This window comes from Salvelinus sp. IW2-2015, linkage group LG13 (genome assembly GCF_002910315.2).
Source record: "Salvelinus sp. IW2-2015 linkage group LG13, ASM291031v2, whole genome shotgun sequence".
NCBI lineage: Eukaryota > Metazoa > Chordata > Actinopteri > Salmoniformes > Salmonidae > Salvelinus > Salvelinus sp. IW2-2015.
Window position 1 is genome coordinate 17258031 of NC_036853.1, and position 10084 is coordinate 17268114.

The 10084-nt window shown below is 43.9% G+C and overlaps 1 long non-coding RNA gene across 3 annotated transcripts in view; it reads right to left on the reverse strand.

Moving 5' to 3' along the window:
• Positions 1-588: 588 nt before the first annotated feature.
• Positions 589-10084, reverse strand: part of LOC111972218 (uncharacterized) — a 14433-nt gene continuing 4937 nt past the window's right edge. Inside the window, exons 3-8 of one of the 3 annotated variants that reach the window (XR_011480776.1) lie at positions 3404-3464; positions 2521-3304; positions 2201-2269; positions 1735-2085; positions 1519-1620; positions 589-1401 (exon numbers count right to left, since the gene is read on the reverse strand). This is a non-coding gene — a long non-coding RNA (uncharacterized lncRNA). Of the gene's footprint in view, positions 1402-1518; positions 1621-1734; positions 2086-2200; positions 3305-3403; positions 3465-10084 lie in introns of all 3 variants that reach the window. The other 2 variants (XR_011480777.1, XR_011480775.1) reach the window with 2 other exon arrangements.

Genomic DNA, 10084 nt, shown 5'->3' on the forward strand with positions numbered 1-10084 from the left:
CCTCCTACAAACTGCTGCCACATGCCCATAAGCTTGACACCTGTAACAACGTAATGTATTCGGTACAAAAGCTCGTYCAGGATAACTTATATATCCTAACATCACTTTGTCGGGCAAAGACTCAACATCAAAACTCAAAATAACAGACAATGACTTATTTCACCACTCTCGCCACCCTGTCTGCATCACACCAAACGACGAGCATCACAAACACCGGGAATCTTCCCCTTCATTTGGCTCTTTTCTCATATCCGGTGATGTTTGCTATTTTATAGGACAAATAGAACGTGCAACGATCTACAACAGAACTGTCAAAGCAAAAGGGATCACAGCCTGCATCCACTCCATTTCCTTATATAAAAAGGAAACCTTATACTCAGTGTCATATATTTAGATAAATCTGCTTATACCATTCCATATAAATATGTATATATTATGGCAAATAACCTATATCTATATAGGCCAAAACCAGATGGCTGTTGAGATTGGCCCATAAAGAAATATGCAAATGACAATTACTTGAAATCACAGAAGAAAATAAATGATATGTATAAGCAGTTGTGTGTGGAAATGAAAACACTAGACATGTTTTGCCAATACTCTTATTTCTTATTCTTGAGTGGCATACATTTTCTGTTAATTCCCCACATTTTACTTAGTTTTGTTTTCTCCGCCATACTATATTCAATGTAGTGCTTTCACATGTTTACTATACATTTTTTCATTCGAAAAGTAAAGAAACTGGACTTCCATGATTGTCCCATTATATTATGCATCTTGCCCAAGTCTATACAACAATAAAACATATATTTTTAAATGGCAAATAAATAAGACCTGACTGTAACATCATCAACTCAAAGTTTAGATCTTAACCCTCCTTTAACACATATTTTCATCATAGACATGGAATACAAAAATCAAAACTGTAAATTGAACTAGACAAGAATAGGGYAAAAAATCTAATAAAAACATTGTTGATGACAATAAAAAATGTAATAATCTGTTAATGTTCCAGTTTCAATTGTTTCCGAGTGACAAAGTAAACACAGTTCTTTGCTCCTCCATCCTCTATGACAAGATGCCGTGTCCATGTTGGGTCATTATTTTGCATTATGTTGACGAATGTCCTGTGATGAATTCAAGGCATTCCATCATTAGTCTATTCCTTTTTAAATGTTTATAATTGTATTTATTTCGATTTATCAGTGGGTGCTGCGGCACCCTCAGCACCACTACTTCCCGCGGCTATGGCTCTCTGTACTCCACTTCAGACCACACACACCTCCTGCAGGTGACCCTGCAACCGGCGCTCAGACTGGAGAGGTGATGTGCGAATCATCTGCAGGATCATAAGGTCTCGACTCCCTGACGGCAACTGGTCTGCGTTCCATGCCAGTGCACCTGTGGAAGATTAGACATTGGAATGGCGAGGGAAAAGACTGATGAAATGAACAACCAATATGCGACATCTATAATGGACATTTCCACAGAAGGGTGTTTTTCCCCCTGAATGCTCACCAACTCTAGCAGTGTCCCTCTAGTGTAAAAAGCTTTTTGCCAGCTGCTGCATCCCAGATCTGTACGTAGCCTTTGTGAGTCCCGACTGCCACATGATTGCCCCTAAATCAGAAACACACAGCATTGGAGTCAGCAAACCACACAAAAACACCAGATGTAAAAGGTGTTATGGTGGGACTGACAAACTGCAGATTATATGGAGTTGAATTTACTCACTCTGACCAGCCCACTGATGTAACAGAATCTCCCTCCACTGCTAAATCACACAGACGAGTTACCTGGAAAAATAAATCAATGCACATCTGGGGGCTTGTATAGAAATGAACATAATGTGTAATGACAGGATAATGAAATCACATGCACATGTATTAGTCAGACAAGCAGTAGCTGGCTGGTTCAGGCACTCCAGAGATAGACAAGTGCCTAAGCCTGCTTAGCACATTTAGAGCAGACCAGTCCACAAGGTTGAGGTAGAAGTCATCCTGTAGTTCTGGAGCATCCAAGACCTTGAATGGGATCTTTGCGATTTTACGAGTCAGCTTCCAGGGTGACAGTAGGAACTTCTGACTGCAAAGACAGAAAACAAACCAAATGAAATTAACGTTGATTTGTAGTTAACAGTAACCACTCTGCATCTTTACAGAGAGGCTGCCATTCGATCCTTTCATCTTTTACTACTTACAGGTGACAACGAGTAGAGAGAGATTCTGTTGTCCTCATCTAGTGTGGATCTCTAAGCACTGAGAGAGTACTGCACATAAAAGATAGATTTGGGTCAGACCTTGCTCCAAATAACTCCATGTAGCTTGGAAATGAGAGATACAGTGAGACATTCTTACACCGAAGAGACTCATCTTTTCTGGTGTGGAGGGCTGCAACCGTTTGTCCTCTGTCTGGGGGTCCTTTGTTGATGTCTGCGCCAAGCAGCTATTTTTTCAGCAAAGCAGATAAGGCCAGCCCATTCGCTAATAGAGAACCACAGTTACATGAATATACACTTACCGAATAGTTTAATTGGTACACCCATCTAGTACCYGGTTGGCCCCCCTTTGCCTCCAGAACATCCGGAATTATTCGGGGCATTCTACAAGGTGTCGGYAATGTTCCACAGAGATGTTGGTCCATGCTGACGCGATGGCATAACYCAGTTGCTGCAGATTGGACGGCGATACATTCATTCTGCCAGCAGCCCGTTCCATCTCATCACAAAGATGCTCTATTGGGTWGAGGTCTGCGGACTGCGCAGGCCACTCAAGTAAATTGAATTCGTTGTCATTTTCCAGGCAATGTTTTTCCACTCCTCCAATTGAGCCGTTTCGACCACACCGGGTTCGTCTGCTGCAATAGCCATCCATGACAAGAACGGACGAGTTGTGTGTTCCAAGATGTCGTTCGGGACACCACTGTTGTACTGCGCCGGTATTTGTTTGTTTGTGGCCAGCCTTTTAGCTTGCACAATTATTGCCATTATACACTCACCGGCCAGTTCATTAGATACACCATCCCATTCACGAAAAATAATCGCTCCTACAAACCGTGAGTCATTTGGCCATGGCTTGCTATATAAAGCAGGCAGACAGGCATCGAGGCATCCACTGTTTGATTGAACCTTAAWATTGGCAAAACAAGTGACCTAAGCGACTTTGAACATGCCATAATTGTCGGTGCCAGGCTTGGCGGATCCAGTATCTCAAACTGCTGCCCTCCTGGGCTTTTCATGCACAACAGAGTCTAGGATTTATCGAGAATGTTGCGACAAATAAAAAACATTCAGTCAGCATCAAACCTGTGGGCAAAAACAGCTTGTCGAAGGAGTGTACACTGTATGCCTTTCTTAGGTGCTGGTAATTTCCTATGATGTGGCTTAGTTTGTCATGTTACTTACCTTGGCTGCTGTCAGATGTTGCATCCTTTATTTTTCCATTCTGACTTGATCTCTCATTTTCCTAAAAACACAAATTACATTTTTAAAAAATTATCCATGAGCTGACTAAATGTGTCAAATTAAGCTATAGGGAGTTAATGTTGTATCAGGAGAAATCTATTTAAATTCATTGACTTTTTGACAGCATTCCTTTAGATAAAAAAAAGAGAGCATCATACTGCACATGCTTGGCCATGGAAGAAGTGGTCAGGAAGTGACTTTTTTTTTTAAACCTGAATACCAAAATATTTATGAGATAAAGGTGCTCAAAGTAGACCKTTTTTGCATATCCCCACCATATTATGCGACATCCATGTTTTTATCACTGGWAAAGATAAATGGTTGAGTTCGATATCATTTAAAAGCTTAAAAATGGGGTTGTCAAACTATTTTATAACTTCTTAAAATTAAGCACATTAATATGATTTTCAACCGGTGTAGAGCCTAACTGGCATACATATGTGGCGTGTGAGTTTGAAGTTTGGGGAAGATAATTTTCACTATAAAAATGCACATTTATAATAAAGCATTACATGCATAATCGCATTTGCAGTCACTTGAGGATGGTGTTTTCCCGCTAATTGATTGCATTTTGAAACATTCTTGCTTATAGCCTACTACCATGTGCGCATTGCTGGCCTGTGGTGTGGTGTGTGGATTTTAATGCCCACAACACACTCTGGGGGAGGGGCGGGGGGACYGATGGAAATGGCCAAATGATGGAAAATCTGATAGAAGTTAAAGATCTGGTGTGCTTGAATGATGGCTTAGGGACTAGGATTGATGTAGTTACAGGGAAAGAGTGCAATGGACCTCACTCTGGTATCTAGTGTGATGGCAGGAATCTGTGAMTGTGAGGAATGGTKGGAGTCAACAGTAYGYAGTGATCATTACCCCATAGTATGCACAGTAGGCCAGAGGGAGGTGGAGGTGTCAGTGGATGGAGTAGGCAGGTGGGTGTTTGAAAGGGCAAAGTGGGATCAGTTTCAGGAGTGAAGTGAGCGGGTGATGGCTCGGGTGGATTTGAGAGGGGAAGTGGATAGTATGAATAACTGGGTGAGAACAGCGTTAGTGGGAGCAGCTACTGAGGTGATACCTAAGAGTTCAGGGAGGAGGAGGAGGAAAGTAGTCCCATGGTGGACAGAGYAGTGTGGGGCAATGGTGAGAAGTAGGAACAGGGCATTTAGAGTACTGAAAAGGACACATAACTTCCAACATCTGATTCAGTATAAGCAGGCCCAGACTCTGGTGAGGAGAACTATTCGTCAGGCAAAGAGGTCATGTTGGCGTCGGTTCTGTGACACCATTGGAAGGGCGACACCAGTGGGAGAAGTGTGGGGGATGATTAAGCGGAAGAGTGGGGTCAGAAGGGAGTGGGATTATCCAGTGTTGACGACTGGGGAGGATGGGTAGTAAGATGAGATGGCAAAGATGATGGCCGAAGCGTTTGTCCAAGTGCATAGCTCGGCAAATTTGTCAGAGGAGGGGCAGAGGGGCAGAGGGGGAGAGAGAGAACGAGAGAGGAGCATCCTGGAGTGCTGGATAGGAGGGAGGATATAAATGATGCGTTGAATGCACCATTTACAATGGTAGAGGTGAAAAGGGCAACTTCACCTGGGAAAGATGAGGTGTGCTATGTTATGTTGGCCCAACTTAGTGATGAGGCACTGGATAAGGTATTGGTGTTGTACAACAGTGTGGGAGAAGGGGAAACTACCAGGCAGCTGGAAGGAGGCAGTAGTGGTACCAATCCGGAAGCTAGGGAAGGACCCAACGAGGCCAACAAGCTATTGGCCAATAGCCTTAARATCACATGTATGTAAGATTATGGAGCGTGTGATAATGGAGAGGCTAACTGATAAGGGAATTTATATGTTTAAAGTAATGATAAGAGAATCTGAATGACATTAAGAGTAATGACTAAAGTATTTCACCCTAATAGTTACAGAAGCTGAGACAATGTGTTTAGACATAACACTAGAATATTGTGAGACAGTGGGAACATTGTGTTTGTGTGTGATAAAGAGGAACTGACAACAGACATGTTTTGGTACTGTGAGACCAAGGACAGGAGATAAAGTTCCTCCACCCAGGGAGGAACAGATGSGCTTGTAGACTTGTAGGCGCTTGTTGGAGTTATATAAAAGGCTGTGCGCAGAATCTGAGTCTTTGCCTAATTCTTATTAACCCTAGCTTTACAACCTAGGGGAAATTGGTCAAAGCTATAGTGATTGTTATCATCATTGGGATTGAAAATTCTCGTGACACTAACTTACTTCCTGGAGAGCAGGGGGTTAGTATCGCCACATCAGAGRGGYTTCAGGAAGGGTAGGGGAACAATGGACCCAGTGCTCTGCTAAGAAGCAGAGGTCAGGAAGGCCCAGGTGAACAAGGAGACTGTTGTAGCTGTATTTTTTGATGTGGAGAAGGCGTATGATATGATGTGGAAGGAGGGGTTGTTAATCAAGCTTGATATTATGTGGGTAGGAGGAAGAACGTACAACTGTATAAAGGATTTCCTGTTTGGAAGGTCTATCCAGGTGAGGGTGGGGAAGTCTCTCTCAGCCAGCTACATGGTGGATAATGGTACTCCACAGGGGATCGTGATTAGTCCTCTGTTGTTCTCAATCATMATCAATGATGTTTACTCTCAGGTACAGCCGGATATTGGGAGGTTGTTATTTGCAGATGTTGGAGCCTTATGGAAGAGAGGAAGAAATATGCCATATATAGTCAAGAAGGTACAGGAAGCAATTGATGAGGTAGAGCAGTGGGCATTAATGTGGGGATTCAGGTTCTCTGTAGAAAAAAGTCAGACAGTTGTCTTTACCAGGAGGAAGCTGGGAGATGAGGTATGCTTGAGGTTATATGGGAGAAACTTGGAGAGGGTTGGGGCCTTCAGGTTCCTTGGGGTATACTTTGATACTAGAATGACCTGGGCAGAACACATTGAGAGAGTGGTGGGAAAGCGTAAGAAGGTACTAAATGTGATGCGCTGTCTGACAGGGAAGGAGTGGGGGGGCTGGGCGTGCTTCATTGAAGACCATATAAACTCAGCAAAAAATGAAACGGCCCTTTTTCAGGACCCTGTCTTTCAAAGATAATTTGTAAAAATCCAAATAACTTTACAGATCTTCATTGTAAAGGGTTTAAACACGGTTTCCCATGCTTGTTCAATGAACCATAAACAATTAATGAACATGCACCTGTGGAACGGTCGTTAAGACACTAACAGCTTACAGACGGTAGGCAATTATAAGGTCACAGTTATGAAAACTTAGGATACTAAAGAGGCCTTTCTACTGACTCTGAAAAACACCAAAAGAAAGATGCCCAGGGTCCCTGCTCATCTGCGTGAACGTGCCTTAGGCATGCTGCAAGGAGCCATGAGAACTGCAGATGTGGCCAGGGCAATAAATTGCAATGTCCGTACTGTGAGACGCCTAAGACAGCGCTACAAGGAGACAGGACGGACAACTGATCGTCCTCGCCGTGGCAGACCACATGTAACAACACCTGCACAGGATCGGTACATCTGAACATCACACCTGCGGGACAGGTACAGGATGGTACCATCAGTGCTCAGACTGTACGCAATAGGTTGAGAGAGGCTGGACTGAGGGCTTGTAGGCCTGTTGTAAGGCAGGTCCTCACCAGACATCACCAGCAACACGTCGCCTACGGGCACAAACCCACTGTCGCTGGACCAGACAGGACTGGAAAAAGTGCTCTTCACTGACGAGTCGTAGTTTTGTCTCACCAGGGGTGCTGGTCGGATTTGCGTTTATCGTCTGGCGAGGCCTTTACTCTGGAACGGGATTGGTTTGGAGGTGGAGGGTCCGTCATGGTCTGGGGCGGTGTGTCACAGCATCATCGGACTGAGCTTGTTATCATTGCAGGCAATCTCAACGCTGTGCGTTACAGGGATGACATCCTCCTCCCTCGTGGTACTCTTCCTGCATCATCCTAATATGACCCTCCAGCATGACAATGCCACCAGCCATATTGCTCATTCTGTGCATGATTTCCTGCAAGACAGGAATGTCAGTGTTCTGCCATGGCCAGCGAAGAGCCCGGATCTCAATCCCATTGAGCACGTCTGGGACCTGTTGGATCGGAGGGTGAGGGCTAGGGTCATTCCCCCCAGACATGTCCGGGAACTTGCAGGTGCCTTGTTGGAAGAGTGGGGTAACATCTCACAGCAAGAACTGGCAAATCTGGTGCAGTCCATGAGGAGGAGATGCACTGCAGTACTTAATGCAGCTGGTGGCCACACCAGATACTGACTGTTACTTTTGATTTTGACCCCCCCTTTGTTCAGGGACACATTATTCAATTTCTGTTAGTCACATGTCTGTGGAACTTGTTCAGTTTATGTCTCAGTTGTTGAATCTTATGTTCATACAAATATTTACACGTTAAGGTTGCTGAAAATAAACGCAGTTGACAGTGAGGACGTTTCTTTTGTTGCTGAGTTTATGTTGCATTTATCCGATCTGTAATAGACTATGGAAGTATAGGGTACGGTTCAGCAGCCCGGACATCATTGGAAAGGCTAGATGTCATACAGGGACAAGGACTAAATATTTAGTGGGGCGTTTCGGACGTCCCCAGTGGCTGCACTTCAGGTGGAGATGGGGGAAATGCCATTGTAGATTAGGAGACAGCAGCTGGCAATGAATTATTGGGTCAGCCTACAGGGACATGGGGTATCTCATCCTGTGAAAGGGATTTCAGGCATGCTGGGAACACGAGCGAAGACAGAACACAAGCTTTGGGTGGGTGGATAATACCCAGGCGAAGGAGATGGGACTGTGTGGAAGGGAGTTTAGTCCAACGATAGCTATCCCTGTGAATCCACCATGGCTCCTCCCACCTCCAGTAGTAGATCTAGAAGTATTGGAGAGACTAGGGAAAGATAGGATGGGTGTTGATCCATCTCATTTGTTTAAGAGATGTCTGGATACTGTGTATCAGAATTGTGTGGCCATATACACAGATGGTTCAAAAGATCCAAGYACAGGARGTACTGGGTCAGCATTTGTAGTGCAGGAATGTGGGGTGAAAGTCAGGGAACGTATTACAGATCATCTGGCTGTATATATGGCGGAGGTGATGGCCATACTGTTYGCCTTGCAGTGGGTGGAGAAAGTTAAGCCAGAAAGAGTAGTTATTGCTCTGATTCATGTGCAGTGRTAAGGYGTCTCCAGTCCTTTATATCACGTAGCAGTCAAGACCTGCTTTATGAGGTGCTACAAACCCATGGCAGGAGTAAACAAATGGGTATACAGATAATATTTACATGGGTCCCAGCTCATGTGGGAGGGGAGGGAAACGAGGCAGTTGATGTACTGGCTAAACAAGCACTAAGTTGTGGGGATGTTGATGTGGCAGTTTAAATGAGCAAGGCAGAGACAAAAAGCATGATATGGACAGTGACAGTGGAGAAATGGCAGGAGCAGTGGAATAGAGATACTAAGGACAGGCATTTATTTCAAGTACAGAGGAAATTTGGGGAGGAGAACAGCAGGAAGGGACATGAGAGAGAAGACTATATTTACAAGAATAAGGGTGGGACACAGCCAGTTGAATAAGACCTTAAATGTGATAGGAAAGCATCCAACAGGAAAATGTGAGTATTGCCAGGAAACAGAGACCGTGGAGCATGTATTGCTACAGTGTGGACATTGGAGGGAAAGAGAGAGGATGAGATCTAGTATGAGGGAGAAGGGGATATAGGAAATTTGTTTAAAGAGTATATTGAGTAGAACGTCATTAGATATAGTCTCAAATATGTTATCTTTTTTAAGAGCAACGAGGCTGGCAGGTAATAATAAGTTTTTCCCTGTCTCTGGCACACACTCCAGTACAGCAGGTGGCAGTAATGCACCATAACGTTGGATGCCAACCGCCGATAAACCCTACCGAAGAAGAAGAAGCATTGCTGCGCTTATAATGTGAAGAAATAGCTTAAAAGTATATCAACATTTTAAGCTAAACGTTCTGATCTGTTAGGTCAGCCTCATTGCTTTTAAAAGGTTTTTTTGATGCTTGTGGTTGTATTAATTTGGGATCTATCGCATCTCACAACTGTCCCAGACTATGTTGGGAATATACAGTGGGGAGAACAAGTATTTGATACACTGCCGATTTTGAAGGTTTTCCTACTTACAAAGCATGTAGAGGTCTGTAATTTTTATCATAGGTACACTTCAACTGTGAGAGACGGAATCTAAAACAAAAATCCAGAAAATCACATTGTATGATTAAAGTAATTAAATTGCATTTTATTGCGTGACATAAGTATTTGATACATCAGAAAAGCAGAACTTAATATTTGGTACAGAAACCTTTGTTTGCAATTACAAAGATCATACGTTTCCTGTAGTTATTGACAGGTTTTGCACACACTGCCAAGAGGGATTTTGGCCCCATCTCCATAATACCTTCTCCAGATCCTTCAGGTTTCGGGGCTGTCGGTGGGCAATACGGACGTTCAGCTCCCTCCAAAGATTTTCTATTGGGTTCAGGTCTGGAGACTGGCTAGGCCACTCCAGGACCTTGAGATGCTTCTAACGGAGCCACTCTTAGTTGCCCTGGCTGTGTGTTTTCGGGTCGTGTCATGCTGGAAGATCCAGCACG